Below are 15,998 nucleotides of genomic sequence, written 5' to 3'. Positions count from 1 at the left end.
ACCTCAGTCACCTGCCCTGCCTTATTTCTCAAGAATAGGTCAAGTTTTGCATCTTCTCTAGTAGGTACATTCACATACTGAATCAGAAAATTTTCTTGTACACACTTAACCAATTCCTCTCCATATAAACCCTTAACACCATGGCAGTCCCAGTCCATGTTTGGAAAATTAAAATCCCCTTCCATAACCACCCTATTATTCTTACAGATAACTGAGATCTCCTAACAAAATTGTTTCTCAACTTCCCATTGACTATTAGGTATTCTATCATACAATCCCAATAAAAGTGATCATCTCTTTCTTATTTCTCAGTTCCACCTAAATAACTTCCCTGGATGTATTTCCGGGAATATCCACCCTCAATACAGCTGTAATGCTATCCCTTATCAAAAATGACACTTCGCTCCTCTCTTGTCTCCCTTTCTGTCCTTCTTGTAGCATTTGTATCCTGTAACATTAAGCTGCCAGTCCTGTCCATCCCTGAGTCATGTTTCTGTAATTGCTATGATATCCCAGTCCCCTGTACCTAACCATGCCCTGAGTTCATCTGCCTTCCCTGTTAGGCCCCTTGCATCGAAATAAATGCAGTTTAATTTATCAGTCCTACCTTGTTCTCTGCTTTGTCCCTGCCTGCCCTGATTGTTTGACTTGCTTCTTTTCTCAACTGTACCAGTCTCAGATTGATCTCTTTCCTCACTCTCTCCCTGGGTCCCACCCCCTATCTTACTAGTTTAAATCCTCCTCAGCAGTTCTAGCAAATTTCCCTGCCAGTATATTAGCCCCTTCCATTTCAGGTGCAATACATCCTTCTTGTACAGGTCACTTCTACCCCAAAAGAGATTCCAATGATCCAAAAATGTGAATCCTTCTCCCATACACCAGCTCCTCAGACATACATTCATCTGTTCTATTCTCCTACTTCTGCCCTCACTAGCTCGTAGCACCGGGAATGATTTAGATATTACTACTCTTGAGAACTTCCTTTTTAAATTCCTGCCAACTCTCTGTAATCTCCCTTCAGAATGTCATCTTTTTCCCTTCCTATGTCGTTGGTTCCAATGTGTACAATGACATCCTGCTGGTAACCTCTCCCCCTTGAGAATATTCTGCACCCTCTCTGAGACATTCTTTTGATCCTGGCACCAGGGAGGCAATACACCATTCTGATTTTTCGCTGCTGGCCACAGAAACATCTGTCTGTGCCTTGGTCTGGAGAGTCCCCTAACACAATCAATCTCTTAGAACCCAACGTACCCCTCATTAAATTAGAGCCTGTCTCAATTCCAGAAACTTGAGTGTTCGTGCTGCATTCCCCTGAGAATCCATCACCCCCTACATTTTCCAAAACAGCATACTTGTTTGAAATGGGATAGCCACAGAAGACTCCTGCACTACCTGCCTACCTCTCTTACCTTTCCTGGAGTTAACCCATCTATGTGACTGTTTCTCCGTTGTACCCCTCATTGCATTAGAGTCAGTCTGGCCAGCAGCATCACAGCTACCTTTGCCTTGTCTTCAATTGTAAGCCTTGTCTTTCTACCAAGTTAAAGCAAAATGGATCTTCTCTAATTTTTAATAATCAAACTACGCAGCCTATTGTCAGACATCCTTCAGAATGACCCTCTTCATTTTACCCTCAAGCATCATAACCATATTAGACTCACATTTTTAACAACAAATCTCGCTCCTTTCTGATGAGTATGCAGAGAATGTGAACTGATAGCTAACTTGACACATCAGTTATGCTTGCTGAATTCTATCATATGACTAAGTATTGGTATTTCATCATGCAACTTGGTAAAAGCAGAATAAACAGCTTCAGAGATAGTTTGATTTTCCTTTGCTGAGCCTGTGCTTTACATTTCCATAAATTGGGTGGATGGCGAGTGGCTGACGAAGGACCAACAAAAAATATTGCTTGAATATTATAATGAGAATCTAAGTATTTATTCAATGACACATTCATTTGTTGAGTGAATTTTATTGTGATTATAACCAGCAACTGTTGTAACTGACTTTTACCTTTTTCTGAGCTAACCAGTATGCTGTAGGTTATAACTGACATTTTGCTGGGTTGTTGACAAGAGTTTTTATGGAGATTATCAGCCTTTCAAAAATACACATGTTGTAGATATGCCTTTTTGCAACTGCAATTATGTGTTTTAGATACTCAAATGTCACAGTGATTGTATTTAGAGATTCCCAAGAGTCATTAATAAAATAAACTTGTCATATCCACTTTGCTACAAAGTGGATTCCAAATGGTAATTTTATTATCAAATAAAATATATATTCAATGACAGTAATTATAATTGATTATTTGAACACTTTGCTAAAATCGTTTAAATATTACTGAACAATGGTACGTAAAATGCCCTAGGTAATTAGTATTTGGTAGAATTATGTATCTTTGGATAATGCATTTAAAAATATTTGTTAATGGGAATTGTAGTGGCTACAATGGTAGAACATAGGTTATGACGGTTGATTGAAGTCATGATTTTAACTCTGGGAGTTAGAACTGTTTACTCCTGGGCAGAATGCTATAGAAACCTGAACAATGTGGGCTATGGGAGAAACATGCAGGACTTGTGAGATAAGGCTGGCCATGCTTACCTTGTTGGGAGCAATTCGCAGCATCCTTAAAGCAAGTGCTGAGCATTGAGGCCAGATTTTCACTAGGAAGTGGTGTGTTGCTGACAGAGGAAGAATATTGCTTGTTAATTACTTTATTAACTGCACATCTCACCTCATTAATATGCAGGTTCCTATGCCATGAACGGTCGTGAGCAAACTAGATGCTGAGAATTCTTGATATAGAAGTCAGAGCAGATACCTGGTGACTTCAGCTTGCTGCTAACTGTGAAGAGCCTCCATGTTTCTAATCTTGCAACATGCACCAAGCAGCTGTACCCTATATCCATGGTCATTGACATACGAGAATTGCCACATGATAATTGCCACCTTGCTGAACCACTTAGCAGTGGATACTTAGGACACTTAGGAAGCACAGACCTGCATTGTAGGGAGGCTGGTAATTAGTAGTGAATTGTTGCTGCAAGGTCAATTTGCATGCAGTGACAGGTACCCAGCTCTTGGACTGGACCAGGCTGTATCTCAGGGCTGCTTTCTTGTTTTCTTAGTGGCTAGCTGCCTGCTTACAACCTCCATGTCTTGCCTTGCTGACATACCTGATAGGCAAGATGGCAATGTGCTGAATGCTGAGGAACAGGAGCAGTTTGATTTGAACACTTTTGCTACCTGTAAGCCACAGCTCATATTCAAAATTTTCGTATTGCTTGCCTATATGTGATGTACCCCTACAGTACAATGACAAGAAATGAGTCTATAATCGGCACTGTGGACAGAGTAGCAGTGACTTCGAGAAGGTGTTTAGATGTAATGTAGCTGAAGATAATTAAACTATGTTGCCTGGTAGTTAAGCAGCCAATAGGGTGAGAGACTGGGTTGTGTACAGGAGGCACTGCCAACCTTTGTGCCATGAGCAGCCATATGGCTGCTGTGCCATTGTGTTGTTGGTGAGGAGCAATATAGGATTGCCAATTCTTGTCCACGTGCACAGGGGTTTTTTAAAATTGCATGGATGTCTGGTCTTTCATGGGCTATCTACTGGATGGCGAGTTGTTCTATGAATGGTACATGGTAAGATTGGGCTAGAATCGAGCAAGATGGATGCCATAGAGCCAGGTAGGTAGCCAGTGAGGCACTTTTGGTAAGATAGATCTAAAAGTTGAAGTTCTAAATTGGAGAAAGGCCAATTTTGATGGTATTAGGCAAGAACTTTCGAAAGCTGATTGGAGGCAGATGTTCGCAGGTAAAGAGATGGCTGGAAAATGGGAAGCCTTCAGAAATGAGATAACAAGGATCCAGAGAAAGTATATTCCTGTCAGGGCGAAAGGAAAGGCTGGTAGGTATAAGGAATACTAGATGACTAAAGAAATTGAGTGTTTGGTTAAGAAAAAGAAGGAAGCATATGTCAGGTATAGACAGGATAGATTGAGTGAATCCTTAGAAGAGTATAAAGAAAGTAGGAGTATACTTAAGAGGGAAATCAGGAGGACAAAATGGGGACATGAGATAGCTTTGGCAAATAGAATTAAGGAGAATCCAAAGGGATTTTACAAATATATTAAGGACAAAAGGGTAACTAGGGAGAGAATATGGCTCCTCAAAGATCAGCAAGGTTGCCTTTCTGTGGAGCCACAGAAAATGGGGGAGATACTAAACAAATATTTTGCATCAGTGTTTACTGATGCAAAAGGATATGGAAGATATAAACTGTAGGGAAATAGAATGGTGACATCTTGCAAAATGTCCAGATTACAGAGGAGGAAGTGCTGGATGTCTTGAAATGGTTAAAAATTGATAAATCGCCAGGACCTAATCAGGTGTACCTGGGAACTCTGTGGGAAGCTAGAAAAGTGATTGCTGGGCCTCTTGCTGAGATATTTGTATCATCAATAGTCACAGGTGAGGTGCCGGAAGACTGGAGGTTGGCTAACGTGGTGCCATTGTTTAAGAAGGGCAGTAAACACAAGCCAGGGAACTATAGACCGGTGAGCCTGACCTCGGTGATGGGCAAGTTGTTGGAGGGAATCCTGAGGGACAGGATGTACATGTACTTGGAAAGGCAAGGACTGATTCTGGATAGTCAACATGGCTTTGTGCGTGGGAAATCATGTCTCACAAACTTGATTGAGTTTTTGAAGAAGTAACAAAGAGGATTGATGAGGGCAGAGCAGTAGATGTGATCTATATGGACTTCAGTAAGGCATTCGACAAGGATCCCCATGGGAGACTGATTAGCAAGGTTAGATCTCATGGAATACAGGGAGAACTAGCCATTTGGATACAGAACTGGCTCAAAGGTAGAAGACAGAGGGTGGTGGTGGAGGGTTGTTTTTCAGACTGGAGGCCTGTGACCAGTGGAATGCCACAAGGATTTTGTCATTTACATAAATGATTTGGATGGGAGCATAAGAGGTACAGTTAATACATTTGCAGATGACACCAAAATTGGAGGTGTAGTGGACAGCGAAGAGGGTTACCTCAGATTACAACAGGATCTGGTCCAGATGGGCCAATGGGCTGAGAAGTGACAGATGGAGTTTAATTCAGATAAATGCAAATGGGAAAGCAAATGTTAGCAGGACTTATACACTTAATGGTAAGGTCCTAGGGAGTGTTGCTGAACAAAGAGACCTTGGAGTGCAGGTTCATAGCTCTTTGAAAGTGGAGTCACAAGTAGATAGGATTGTGAAGAAGGCGCTTGGTATGCTTTCCTTTATTGGTCAGAGTATTGAGTACAGAAGTTGGGAGGTCATGTTCTGGCTGTACAGGACATTGGTTAGGCCACTGTTAGATTATTGCGTGCAATTCTGGTCTCCTTCCTATCGGAAAGATGTTGTGAAACTTGAAAGGGTTCAGAAAAGATTTACAAGGATGTTGGAGGATTTGAGCTATGGGGAGAGGCTGAACAGGCTGAGGCTGTTTTCCCTGGAGCGTTGGAGGCTGAAGGGTGACCTTATAGTGATTTACAAAATTATGAGGGGCATAGAAAGGATAAATAAACAAAGTCTTTTCCATGGGGTCGGGGAGTCCAGAACTAGAGGGCATAGGTTTAGAGTGAGAGGGGAAAGATATAAAAGAGACCGAAGGGGCAACTTTTTCACGCAAAGGGTGGTATGTGTATGGAATGAGCGGCCAGAGGATGTGGTGGAGGCTGGTACAATTGCAACATTTAAGAGGCATTTGGATGGGTATATGTATAGGAAGGGTTTGGAGGGATATGGGCTGGGTGCTGGCAGGTGGGACTAGATTGAGTTGGGATATCTGGTTGGCATGGACAGGTTGGATCAAAGGGTCTGTTTCCATGCTGTACATCTCTATGATTCTATACGTCAAGAGATCTCACTAGACTTCTTTCTGAGAAACCCTCCATAAAAACTCAATAAACTGACATTTAACCAAAACCAACTAAAAGATTCAGCCCTCTCTTTCATATCATCTCATCTAAGAGTAGGAACTTAAGCTACATAGAAGCTAGAGTTTCTCCAGGCATTTAAAAAGAAAGGGGTAAGTAAAGAGAAATGTTGGTCTTCTAGCAAGTAAAAATGTGATAATGGCAAACAAAAAGGAAATGTTAAATGAAACAAAAATTATATTGCTTCTGTATTTACTATAGTGAATGCAAATAACATTCCAGCCTGGCTGTAAATCAGGATGAGGAAGAGAGAGTGAAACTTTCCCTCACTACCTAGGCAAGCAGTACAGAGCAAATTGATGAAGATATGGGCTCATGAGGCAGTAGATGCAATGATGTTAATATTCCAGAATGTGCTAAATTCTGGAAAGGTTTCATCAGACTGGAAAATAGCTAAGATATGTTCACTACTCAAGCATGGAAGGAAGCTGGAAACTGTAATCCAGTTAGATTGATGTCTGTCATGGGACATGTATTAGAATTGATCTTTGAGGAGCTGATAGCTCTACATTTGCAAACACTCAAGATAACTGGAAAGAGCCAGCATGGTTTGTCAAACGGAAATCACTTCAAAACAATTTTGTGAGCATTCTTAGACATAATAACATGCACTGTGGTTAAAGGGGAGCGTTTAGCTGTACTCACCTGGTTCACCAAGGTGTTTTCAGGATGGACATCTTATGTCCTTACCAGGTCTGCCCAATGTGTGATTCCAGGCACGGGCTTTTCCCAACAATCAAAAATGATTTTATGCTCATCAGTGAATTCGTAAATCCAGATTTCTTAATGCAATTCCAATTCCACCATCTGCCATTCAAATCTGGGTCCCCACAACATTAGTGAGCTGAGTTTCTGGATTATTCATCTCGCGATAATATCACTTGCCCATCACCTCCATCACTTCTCAAAGAGAAGTGCAGTTTTGCCTTCCTTATTTAAAGAAGGATTTAAATGCATTGGAGATGGGTCAGAGGACTATTACTAGATTGACAGCTGAAATGTGCAGGTTGCCTTCTGAGGAACTGTTGGACAGGCTGAACTTGTTTTCCACAGGAAGTCAGATGCGTATGAAGCACTTGATTGTAGTATATAAGATTGTGGCTGGGCTTGACAATGTAGAATGCAAAGGACATCTGCTCGTGTGGATGAGCCCAGAACTAGAGTGCACTGTTTAAAAATTAAAAGACATCCTATTAGGACAGTGATGAGGAGATTTTTTTTTCTTGGAGGGTTGTGCAACTTCAGTACACTCCGTCACTGAAGGCAGAGGGAGTAGGGTCATTGAATATTTATAAATGGGGATGGATAGATTCATGAGATGGAAATGTGTTGCTGGAAAAGCGCAGCAGGTCAGGCAGCATCTAGGGAACAGGAGAATCGACGTTTCGGGCATTAGCCCTTCTTCAGCAACACATTTCCATCTCTGATCTCCAGCATCTGCAGACCTCACTTTCTCCTCATGGATAGATTCATGTCAGGCAAACAAGTAAAAGGTTATAGATAAGAATGTGGTAGATAAAAATGTGGAATTCATAATACAAATAGATGATCCAAGATCTTATTGATTAGAAGAGGAGGTTTGAGGGGCTGAATGGCCTATTTGTAAATTCAAGGCCATTTCGGAATGGGTGATAAATGTAATCTTTACAGCAATATTCTGTTTCAAGCAAGGACAAAACTATTTTCGTTTTCAGTTCAATCATTTGAAGCATGTGATAGCCAAGAATTATTACACTCAAGGATGCCAATTGGCTCGAGAAATTGATGAATGACACAAATAATTGTGAGGAAATGGAAGTGGTTTGTGTGTGAAGATGTGTTGGCAATTGCTGGGGAAATGTACAGTGCAGCACAGGGTCTGTTGCATAGCATTGTAAGCCTTGCAATAGGACAGATGATTTTTTTTTAGTCTGATCTCCATTCTATAAGGTGCACTTTTACCAGGACAGATTTCAAACAGATCCAGCAACTCAAGACTGGGCATCCCTGAGGTGCTGTGGACCAATAACAGTAACAGAATTGCACTCCAGCACAATCTGCAATCCCATGGCCTGGCCATATCCTGTGTATCCATGCTAAATGTTAGGTGCAGCATGCCATAGGCTAAGAAACACCACAGCCAAAGAATTAGACTAAAATTCTACAGTGCTGTTGCATCCAATCATGAATGTCAGTGGATAGTTAAACACTGTTTGAGAGAAGGAGGTTCCATGAACATCATTAGTTGTTGGGGGAGCCGTGAAAGAAAGGCAAGCCTGAAGCATTTGCAACCACCATCAGCCATTATACTGCCTATAAGTTGAGGTAATTAATTTTTCCTATGTAATATATTTGCCGGAATAAAAACAGCTTCCACCTCAATAACAGGTGGAATTTGTATTTAATTTGATGTAGATAATAATTGTCCTGTGTTGTAGCTTCACCTTATTCTATGGATGTCTGGTATTTCTTTTATATTGCTCATTGAACCACCATTAGTCCTTTGGCATAACAATGATAGCATGAGTATGTGAAGAATATGCCAGGTCATGAAGTCACTTAGCTCAAGTAATCTCATGATCTGAAATAGAATACGATTCTGCTACTGATTGCTGTGCTTTCTTTTCTTACAGCTGAACACAATGGGATTGGTAAACTCAAGTGTGGGTTCTTTATTCATGAGACATGTATACAATCTTGCAAAGATATTGGTAACACTTACTTGGAAAGCTACTGCAGGCCACTTATCATGTGATACATTACATCGTTTCATATTTAGCGATATAAAAAGATCGTAGCAACACCTCCTTAAAGTTATAACACAATACTGGACTGCTATATTTGTTCTGAATTTACTGTTGCTGATAAACTGATCCATGCTTTTACATTGGATTCAACTGTTCCAATGTTATTCTTGGCATCCTTTTAATTTCCACTTACTGTAAACTTGAGCTCATCCAAAATATTCTGATCCTAATTGGAACCCAGTTCCTTGCATTTGTCATCTCTGTGCTCCCTGATCCACTTTGCCTCCAATACCTTGATTAAAAATGTTCATTCTTGGATGAAAGAACTTTCATGAAAAGCTCTTCCCTCGCTGTCTAAACACAGCCAGTTGTACAAGTCTCTGAGATCTTCCAAAATCTGGCTTCTTGCCCATTCACATCTTAACCATTCCACCATCAGCACTCTGCCTTCAACTGTTGGGTCTTTTCTGTGGAAAACTCTGCCTTAACCTGAATTGTCTAAGCCTCTCTTTTCCTTTAGGATACTCCATATAACCTATATTTTTGATAAATTATTAGTTATCTGCCTTGATACATCCTTTTGGTTTCAACATTGGTTTGATAAGATATTTTGTATTAATTTAGTTTAATTTAAATTGAGCCATCCATGTCATGAAATTTCTGAAGGTACTTCACAGGTTATTATGAATTATAATTTGACATTGAGACACTTAAGGAGATATTAAATTAATAGCCAAAAGTTTGCTGAATGAGATAGGTTTTAAGGAATGTCTTGAAGTGAAAAGGCAGCTTGAGAGGTGGAGAGATGCTTTCCAGGCTGTGAGCCAAGGTAGCTGAAGATAAAATCTCTAATATTTGAGCTAATAACATCAGAGAGGCTCCAGTGACAAGAATAAGATAAGTACAGAAATCAAGGAGCATTGTGTGCATGGAAGAGATTACAGAGATAATGAGAAGTGAGAAATAGAGAAAATTGAAAACTGGATTGAGAATTTTTAACTCACCACATAAACACAATGGATACAGGAGCAGGTCAGAGGCTAGGAATACTATGGCCAGTAACTCACCTCCTGACTTCCCAAAGCCTGTCTACCATCTACAATGCACAAGTCAGGAGTGCGACAGAATACTCCCCACTTGCCTGGATGGCAGCTCCCACAAAACTCAAGAAGCTTGACACTAGCTGGAAATGTGTTGCTGGAAAAGCGCAGCAGGTCAGGCAGCATCCAGGGAACAGGAGAATCGACGTTTCGGGCATAAGCCCTTCCTGAAGAAGGGCTTATGCCCTGTTCCCTGGATGCTGCCTGACCTGCTGCGCTTTTCCAGCAACACATTTCCAGCTCTGATCTCCAGCATTTGCAGACCTCACTTTCTCCTCAAAGCTTGACACTATCCAGGACAAAGCAGCCTGCATGAATAACACTGTATTCACAAGCATCCACTCCCTGCACCTCTCATGCTCAGTAGCAGCAATTTGTATTATCTACAAGATGCACCGCAGAAATTCACTAAATGTCCTCAGACAGCACCTTCCAAATTGATGACCACTCCATCTAGGAGGACAAGGGAAGCAGGTACATGGGAAAATAACCACCTTCATGTTCTCCTCCAAGCCACTCACCATCCTGACTTGGAAATATATTGCCATTCCTTCACTGTTGCTGGGTCAAAATCCTGGAATTCTCTCCCAAATGGCATTGTGGGTCAACCCCCAGCACGTGGATTGCAAAAGTTCAAGAAGGCAGCTCACCACCACTTTCTCAAGGGCAAGGGTTTCTCCGGGTGCTCTGGTTTTCTCCCAGAGTCCAAAAACGTGCAGGTTAGGTGAATTGGCCATGCTAAATTGCCCGTAGTGTTAGGTGAAGGGGTAAATGTAGGGGAAATGGGTCTGGGTCGGTTGCTCTTCGGAGGGTCGGTGTGGACTTGTTGGGCCGAAGGGCCTGTTTCCACACTGTAAGTAATCTAATCTAAAATACTAAACTAGGGATGGGCAATAAATGCTGGCCAGCCCGCAATGCCCATATCCCACAAATAAATTTTAAAAAGTACTGGTTGGGATCCAAGATGGCGGCGATCTAAGAAGATCGCACTGCGGAGCTCCACATCACAGCACAAGCGGGACAAACCTTCAATCCAGACCATCGCGATATCTTGGGACTCCGGAAAGATTGTGGAATCCCAAGAAACTTCTAAAAATCAACTTACCTGTGTTTTCTGCTGTCCAGAGATGCCGAAAAAGGGAAGACGATCTTCCGAGGCTGGGTCTGCAGCTCAGCCTGCAGGATCCTCGGAGTTGATTACTTTCCAGGCCCTGGTGAACAAGTTCGCGAAATCTCGTGAGATGCTGGGGAAACAGATTGAAGAGAAGCTGGCTCAAATCTCTCTCATGCTCCAGAAGAATCAGCAGCAGCTGAGAGACCTGGAGAAGAGGACGGATGAGGTGGAGCACAGGGTCACAGTGGTGGAAGCTGATGCCAGTTCATCCAAGAATAGGATCCAAGCCCGAGAGATGCAGGTCTGTAATTTGCACCACCAAGTGGATGATCTTGAGAACACGGGCAAGAGAAAAAACATTCGGATCATCGGTCTACCTGAGGGTTAGGAAGGTGAACAAGCATATGCATTGGATGATCTCAATTGTGTTGAGGTAGGATGTAGGAGGTCAACTGGGAGTCCATTGGAATCATTAAGTCTACAAGGTGACAAATGCATAGATGGTGGTTTTGCAAGTAGTTGAGCTGAGACAGAGTTAGTGACAGATGGTATTATAAAAGTAGAATGTAACTCTCTTAGTAATAAGGTGTAAATGGAAGCCTCAATGTCAGAATTAGCCTGAGATAGTGGCCAGGGACTGCAGCCTTCTGATAGTCATTGAGTACTGTGAATTTGGAGGAAATTTCTGCTCAATCAGTGCTGCATGTTGCATAAACATCCCAGCTTAGAGGCTGTGGAGAAACCGAGAGAGATAGTGAAACAGTGGATTACAGAAACATAAAAGGCACCAACAGAATACAATACAAACCAACAAGATGATGGTGGAGAGACATTTGAGGAGGATGATACGATCAACTGTGTCAATATTTAAAGACAGATCAAGAAGTATCAGAAAGTAAAGTTTTCCGAAGGATATCATTTGTGACATTGGCAAGAACAATGATGACACCCAGGATGGTGCAGAAACCTGACTGAAGGAATCATTATGTAGGCGTTTTTGGAAATATGGAAATTGTTTCGGGGTTGGCATCACATTCAGTGGCTTTGGAAGGGAAAGGTACGTTAAAGATGGAGGTAATAATTTATAAAGATGCGGAGTTCAGGGGTTAGTTCCTTCAGGAGTAGGGTGATGGGAGCAGATTTAAAGGGGAAAATGACAATGTCTGAAAAGAAAAAAGTCATAAACTATGTGACCCAACTTGAGACATTTTGAAACATTAAAGATGTTTTAAAAATCCAAGTCATTGTGTGTGTTGCAACAGGCAAATGGAAGTGATTGTCATGAAAACCTTCCTCCAATCTGTCCTCTCACCAGAGAACAAGGCTTGGGTAAAAACAGCTCTGTGCCCTTTCACTCCGATGCAGTGAGCTGATGCTCCAGTGCTGGTAAGAAGTTGACTTCATTTTCTATTAGCAGCAGCGAACCAAAATCAATATGAAATAATTTTGTTACAGGCATCAATTCTGGCCCTTTGAAACAATTGACTAGATGAAGTAGAGCTTTAGAGGATGAGGTATCAGAATTACTTATATATCCCTAGTTTATCCGAATCATTCTGACTGAAAATAAAACCAATTCAGTGGTTGATGCTATTACCATATGGCCTTGTTGAATTCAGAATATAAAAGTGGTCTATTATCCCTCTGATGTGAATATAAACTGATTGATAGTACATGGGAGCAGAAGAGCCAGAGAAATTTCCCTGATTTCTAGCTTCCTGATACATAACTCTGCTGGGCTTTTTGCCTTCTCTCAATGTCAATTGAATTTCTGGCCTAAATATTGCCCACTTATGTAGATGTCACTTATTCTACCAATCATCAGTTTGTAAGGAGAAAGTTTTAAATCTAGAAATGATGCAAGATGTGCAGATGTTCAGCATATTGCTGATAGAAACTTACAATAACATACAGAAACTAACAAAAATTTACAGCTCTAAGCAATTATAGCCCACAGTTGTAACAGGACATTGTATGATTTTCTGTCCATTTACTGACATTGAGAATAAATCACGGTGTAATATGTGGTGTGCCCTTTAATAGAAAAAAAACAAAGGACAGGTTTGTGTTTTTAAATATTTCAATTTGAATGATATTCAATACGTCACCTTCCTTAGGCAAAAGCTCCTAGCTCATACTGACCTCTTCCTGTCTTATTTACTTAGCTGACACAAAACACAGACTCAATCAATTGCTAAATATTTTAGTGTGGACTATTTTACTTGCTCAATCACTGAATATTGCATTGTTGTTCAGGCCAGTAATTGTTATCCGTCCCTACTTGCCCTTGAGGAGGATTTGCATGCTGCCTTCTTAAACTGTTGCATTCCCTCTTGTGTAGGTCCTACTTCAATGCTGTTCTTTGGAGACCTGAATGATTTTGAGCTACCACAATAAAGGAACAGGAAGGAACTGATGAAGGAAGCTTGGCGAGTTGCTGAAATGCAGCTTGTAGATGGTACATGCTACTCTAATGTGCATTATTGGTGGAGGAAGTGAACATTAGCATGAACATATAGGATTAGGCCATTCTGCCCCTCGATCTTGCTCTGCCACTCAATAACATAATGATTGATCTGATACTCCATGTTCCCAACTACCTGCAATAAGCTTTCACCCCTTGTTTATTAGGAATCCATCTGTTGCTGACATTAATGCTTTCAAAGATTTTATGTCCATCACCTTTTGAAGAAGAAAGTCCCAAAGATTCACAAACTGCCGTGAGAAAACATTTTGGGCAACTCCTTATTTTGTACATTAAACCCCAGTTCTAGATTCTCCCACAAGAGGAAACATTGGGTGGAATCTTCCCACCCCCCCGAATGATGTGGGCAATGAGGAGAAATTTGGGAAAAACATATGAGATGACCAGCAAGGAGTTTCTTGATGTCAAGTGCAAAAGGTCTTATTTTTTAACCAAGAGTTGAACTGTGAAGCAAAATCCTCACTAGTGAGTGGTGAGAGGCCTATTTAAATGCATTGTCATGAATAAATATCCAATTATTATCAAAGCTAACCTCATTAATGTGCAGTTTCTCATTCTCATGCTGACTGGATAGAAACTAGGTAGTGGCAATTCCAGAGATGAAAGATTACCTGGCAACTCTAGCTTGCAGCCTGCTCCTCTCGACCTCCATCTTGGACACCAGATACCAATATCTCAGGGCACACTCCATGGACTGTGACTGCACACACACCTCTCCACAGACATTGACATTTGACAAGTACCAGCCTCAGCACACCCTTGTGGCACATATCCAATCAACCGATAGTACATTTTTGTGCATTAATGCTATACATTGCTCTGGTATTGGAAGACTGCTACCAGCACTCTTTGCGTACAGGGACAGGTACCCAGCTTGTGGACTAGACCAGGCTACACCTCAGGGCTGCTCACCCATTCTCATAGCACTCTCTCACTTTGTGCCGACATTGAATCAGCAGCATCGTTCTCTTGCCTTGCATTTTTGCTCTTTGCTTCCTCAATCTCAGCTTAAACACTCCTAATACTTGCCTTTTAGTGCACACACAATTGCCAACAATAATCAGTCAAGAGGGTAGTCATTTTGTTGGTGTCATCATGCTAAGTCACTCTCTCAGCTACATACGTTCTAAGGATACATCCACTAAAAGTCAAGATGTTTGGAGGGGGAGGTTTCAGAGACCAATTTTACAGGAGGGGAACTGGGAACTTATTGTGGGGTTTGAAAGCAGCATGCTGGGATGTAGAGGGGCCATCTCACTGGATGAGGAGGGGCTGAAGCAATAGAGCATTGAAGGAAAAGGGTAAACTTAGACCGGGGTCATTGACAATCAGCAATTTCTGGCTTCAACAGTGTGGGAAAATGGTCTGCCACCCTGCCCACCCACAGCATAAGAAACACAGATGCTGGCCTGCAAAACACAGAAATCAAGCCTGCCAACACATACAGAATCTACCCAGACTGCTCCAGTCTTGGCCAAACAGGCTAACATAGAAATCAGACATGGCCAAGCTACTCCCACCCCAGAGAATACATTTCCTAAAACAGCTTTCACAATCAGCTCCCAGCCCAGAATAGTACTGCGGTCCCAACACCCTAAGGGCAGGCTCATTTCCCATTGAAGCTGATACCACATAAACAAAGAGGCAGACCGATGGACCTAGGAAGACTTCACTGGCAGGAGGAACACAATGGACACACCAGAATGCCAGGAGAAGGGACATTAACACATATTTGCGTGGACGGGAAATACAATGTAGAAATCTGTAGTAGACATTCTCACCCACTCACAAAGATGGCTGGAATCTTCTCTGTCAATTACAAATGAATTGCTGCTGCCAGATGCTTGATTAACTTCCATTCAGTTTGTTCTTGTTTTAATCTCTTTGCAATTTTCACCATTGTACTGTAACTGCTTTAGAATTATCACCTTTGTGTTGTACCCCTTAAAGCATGCCTGCACCTTCTGTTCTGGGAAGAACATTCTGGCCATCTGTGCAGAGAATCAGTTCTGTGTCAGCCTGGTCAATTTCTCTTCCGCGATGTCACTTTGTTTAATTAAACTGCTTGTCAATTTCACCGCAATCCTCGTTTGTGGTCTCTGATCCATTGGGTTCAATTTCTCTGACAAACAGGATGCCAGTGAATGACTATGTCTGGCGTAGTTCATTGGTATACATGTGGTAAAAACAATAATTGCAGATGCTGGAAACCAGATTCTGGATTAGTGGTGCTGGAAGAGCACAGCAATTCAGGCAGCATCCAAGGAGCAGCGAAATCGACGTTTTGGGCAAAAGCCCTTCATCAGGAATAAAGGCAGAGAGCCTGAAGTGTGGAGAGATAAGCTAGGGGAGGGTGGGGGTGGGGAGAGAGTAGCATAGAGTACAATGGGTGAGTGGGGGAGGAGATGAAGGTGATAGGTCAGGGAGGAGAGGGTGGAGTGGATAGGTGGAAAAGGAGCTAGGCAGGTCAGACAAGTCCGGACAAGTCAAGGGGACAGTGCAGAGCTGGAAGTTTGAAACTAGGATGAGGTAGGGGAGGGGGAAATGAGGAAGCTGTTGAAGTCCACAT

The 15,998-nt window shown here is 41.9% G+C and overlaps 1 long non-coding RNA gene across 3 annotated transcripts in view; it reads left to right on the top strand.

Annotated features, from left to right (window-relative positions):
- The window catches only part of LOC148150610 (uncharacterized), a 106,086-nt gene extending 90,574 nt beyond the window's left edge, over nt 1-15,512 (top strand). For all 3 annotated transcript variants that reach the window (XR_015751851.1, XR_015751849.1, XR_015751850.1), the window contains exons 4-5: nt 12,207-12,330; nt 13,286-15,512. This is a non-coding gene — a long non-coding RNA (uncharacterized LOC148150610). The remainder of the gene's footprint in view (nt 1-12,206; nt 12,331-13,285) is intronic.
- Nucleotides 15,513-15,998: the final 486 nt, after the last annotated feature.

Source organism: Chiloscyllium plagiosum, unplaced genomic scaffold, assembly GCF_037043375.1.
Source record: "Chiloscyllium plagiosum isolate Xiang-an unplaced genomic scaffold, Cpla_swu_hap1 HiC_scaffold_3, whole genome shotgun sequence".
NCBI lineage: Eukaryota > Metazoa > Chordata > Chondrichthyes > Orectolobiformes > Hemiscylliidae > Chiloscyllium > Chiloscyllium plagiosum.
The sequence above is the reverse complement of the archived record's forward strand: the minus strand, read 5'-3'. Positions and strand labels throughout refer to the sequence as shown.